Source organism: Microtus oregoni, unplaced genomic scaffold, assembly GCF_018167655.1.
Source record: "Microtus oregoni isolate MIOR12 unplaced genomic scaffold, Mior012 000071F_ref0000514, whole genome shotgun sequence".
Lineage (NCBI taxonomy): Eukaryota > Metazoa > Chordata > Mammalia > Rodentia > Cricetidae > Microtus > Microtus oregoni.
In genome coordinates, this window is record NW_024543978.1 from 6,264,828 (window position 1) to 6,268,912 (window position 4,085).

Sequence of the window (4,085 nt, forward strand, 5' to 3'; positions counted from 1 at the left end):
TAGGCCTGGGCCTGGGTCTGGAATGTCACCTTTCTAACAGGGCCACGGATGGCTTGGGAGTCATATGCCTCTTGTTTCCAGTGCTTCCAACACAGTTCTGGAAGGGAGTTGTTTAAACGCCTTATGACATGTGCTTAGTTTCCAGATTTTCAGGTCTTCTCGTGGCCTGATTTAACAATGTAAAATTGACATAGGTGTGTTCTCCCCAGCACCGGGAAGAAGGAAAAAAGGAAGGAGAGAGAGGAGACAAAAAAAAGAAAAGGAGGGGAGAGGTCGCCAGGTGTGGTGGTGTCTATGGTCCAGGCGCTCACAATGTGAAGGCAGAAGGATGTGAGGTTGAAAGACATTCTCCTCTACACAGTGAGCTCAAGGCCAATTTAGGCCGCATGAAATTCTGTCTTAAAGACAGAGGGAGAGCTTCTTTTTCTGGAAAACACCAAATGGCAGATGACGCCCGTGCAGCGGGAGGGCCCAGAGGACCCGGGGGCCCAGGATTAGGAGGCCGTGGCAGCTTCCTCGGAGGATTCGGCAGTGGTCTGAGGGGCGCCACCGTGGTCGAGGCCGCGGACGAGGCCGCGGGGCTCACGGAGGTAAAGCTGAAGACAAGGAGTGGATTCCCGTCACCAAGCTGGGCCGCCTGGTTAAGGACATGAAAATCAAGTCCGTAGAGATCTATCTGTTCTCCCTGCCCATTAAGGAATCGGAGATTATTGACTTTTTCCTGGGAGCATCCCTAAAGGATGAGGTTCTGAAGATCATGCCCGTGCAGAAGCAGACTAGGGCAGGCCAGTGGACCAGGTTCAAGGCTTTCGTCGCTATTGGGGACTGCAATGGTCACGTAGGTATCGGTGTCAAGTGCTCCAAGGTGGTAGCCACTGCCATCCGAGGGGCCATCATCTTCGCCAAGCTTTCCATTGTCCCTGTGCGGAGAGGCTACTGGGGGAACAAGATTGGCAAGCCCCACACTGTTCCTTGCAAAGTGACAGGCCGCTGTGGTTCTGTGCTGGTGCGTCTCATCCCTGCCCCCAGAGGCACTGGCATAGTCTCCGCTCCTGTGCCCAAGAAGCTACTGATGATGGCTGGCATTGATGACTGCTACACATCAGCCAGGGGCTGTACTGCCACCGTGGGCAACTTTGCCAAGGCCACCTTTGATGCCATCTCTAAGACCTACAGCTACCTGACCCCCGAACTCTGGAAAGAGACTGTGTTCACCAAGTCTCCTTATCAGGAACTCACTGACCATCTTGTGAAAACCCACACCAGAGTCTCTGTTCAGAGGACCCAGGCTCCAGCTGTGGCCACCACATAAAGGTTTTTATACAAGGAAAGTAAAAGTGAATTAAGTCTGTTAAAAAAAAAAAGACAGAGGGAGAGAGAGAGATAGGTAGATAGATAGATCCATCCATACATTCATACATACATATGTACAGAGATGTTAGATAGACACATAGATATATAGATGATCGATGGTAGATACATGATACATACATACATGGGTACAAGATACATAGATGATGGATGGATGAAATAAATAGATAATTATGACTATCCGAGTCTCTGTTGGGAGTGATGCTCATGTCAGGGCTAGGTGCTTAAACAGCAAACACATATGACGTTATCTGCTAAGAGTGTGGGCTGACATTTGTGTGTCTCTGCTCAAGGCCTAAGACCTGAGGAATGAAGTGTAGCAGGAGGGGCAGAGGCGGCAGTTCCTGGAATGGAGCCCTGCTGAGCCTCTGCTTGTAATTCCCTTTAGACTTGTTGGAAGTTTCCGGCGACAGCAGGAAGAACAGTGGGACCAGGATGTGCACTGGCTTTCTTTCTCTCTCTCTCTCTGTGTGTGTGTGTGTGTGTGTGTGTGTGTGTGTGTGTGGTGTATCCACATATGCATGCTCAGGTGCCCATAAAAGAGAAAGGGATATCTGATGCCTTGGAGCTGCAGTTACAGACATTTGTGAGCTGCCCAGTGCAGGTGGTGGGATCCGAATTCAGGACCTCTGATAGAGCACTCAAGACTCTGACCCAACTCTCCAGCCCTGACTTCCTTCCTCCCTTCCTCCCTTCCTCCCTTCCTCCCTCCCTCCCTTCCTCCTTCCCTCCCTTCCTTCCTAAGTTTGTTTTGGGACAGGATCTTCTTTAGTCCAGGTCTCTGGCCTCAAGTTCACTGTGTGGTCAAGGATGACCTTGAAGTTCTGACCCTCGCGCCTCTACTTCCAGGGTGCTGGAATTACAAGTGTGTGTCGCCAAGCCCTTTTTTTTTTTTTTTTTTTTTTTTTTTTTTTACAGGCGCTAGAGGTGGAAGCAGGGCTTCTCCAATGTCTGCATTCCATCAACCAAGCTACAGCCCAGCTGTGCACACCTGTTTTCAGGAAAGGGGCTGACAGTAGAGTGGACACAGTGCCAGGAGGACACCAGCAACTGGCCTGCTCTCACAACGTTAGTATAAAAAGCCAGTGCTTAGGTGAGTGTGTGCGCGCCTCTAGATGCAAGTCCCATCCTCTCTAGGCTGTGCTAGATGGGCCGTCTTTGTTTTTCTCTCCTTTTCTCCATTGTGTAATTGCTCTTTCCTGTGACCACACCCAATACACAAACACCCAATTTTACTGCAAAAAAACATGGGCTATTAATGTCTTCTCAAAACAAAAATATTTATTTGCATGGGGGCAATCACATCTAAGGGCCGACAGTTTATGGGTGGCTACCTGGAAAGAGGAGGGTAGGTCAATGGGTGGGGACGGGCCTTGCATTTTTTTTCTCTTTAAAACTTGCAGTTACCCTTGGAGTTTAATGCCCTGTGCTCTTCTTTTTAATAACATAGCAGCACACACATTTGAGTTAGAAAATACTGTTCAAATCCGTATAAATGTTGAGTGGAAGAACACAAAAGCTTGCCTCTCTCAGTCTTATTCTGGGAGGAAGTTTAATTGTGAGGCATTCCAGGAGGGGATGGGCCTCTTTTCGCTTGGCCTTCCAGTAACAAGGGGACCAACTTTTGTTCTGAGGACTGACCTGGTGTGGTGTTCCCTCCATTCCCCAAACGCAGGAGGCTGAGGCAGGAAGCTCGTGAGTTTTAGGGCAACCTGGACTGCACTCTGAGACCCTTTCCCCTAAATAATAAACGAGGGGGAATTTGGTAATATTCTCAGAGTTTTTGTTTTGTTTTTACAGTGCTGGGAACGGAACTCGGAGCCATGGGCCTGCTAGGCTACGCGGCACCACTGAGTTACACTCCCGGCTCGCTGGGTCTCTTATCTCTGTATTTATATCCATTTCTGTCTGGCGCTACTGTATAGGAAGGTTTCTGTTTGTCATCTAACATAAACCTACCACTTACTGAGTGTTCTTGGATATTCCCCTATTGTGTGTGTGTTAGAGTTTTGTTTGTTTCTGTTTTTGAGACAGGGTCTCACTATGCAGCTGTGCTTGGCCTTAAACTGGAGCCATAAACCACATTTGCCATGAATTCACAGAGACCCACCTGCCTCTGTTTCCTAAGTGCTAAGATTAAAGATCTGCACCACACACTTGGTTATTTTTTTCTTTTTATTATTTTGTTTTTTAAAAAAGAAAACAAACTATCTTTTTTCATACTTGACTTTTTCTATATTATGTGTCTATCTCACCCCAAATCTCATTTTCCCTTCACTATCTATTCTTCCCAGTTTTATTAACGTATACTTGACAAGTGAAAATTGCTCCTGAAGGATTAATCAAGTTATTTAATATACCTACTTTCTTATGTTCTGCTCCTTCATTTGCGGTGAGGACCTTGGAGCCTGCTCTCCGGGTGCTTCTGAAGTGTTCTCTATACACCAGGACTAACTGTGGTCATCAGGTTGTGCAGAGAATTCCAGAGTCTATTCAGTGCCATTTAGCTAATGTCTCCCACCAGTCCCCAACACCCTCCTCACTCTCTAAGACAAGGTCTCACTATGTAGCTCCAGCTGGCCTGTAGCTTTCTGTGTGGATCAGGTGGGACTTGAACTTGTGAACAGAGGAGGAGCTGCAGGAGGGGACAGGCTCTTTTTCCTCTGGCTTTCTGGTAACAGGACTAAGTGCTGTCTCCTCACGAGAAGCAATTC

General features: G+C 47.9%; 1 pseudogene; it reads left to right on the forward strand.

Moving 5' to 3' along the window:
• The first annotated feature begins 440 nt into the window (after window positions 1-440).
• On the forward strand, window positions 441-1,312 carry LOC121440886 (annotated as a pseudogene).
• Window positions 1,313-4,085: the final 2,773 nt, after the last annotated feature.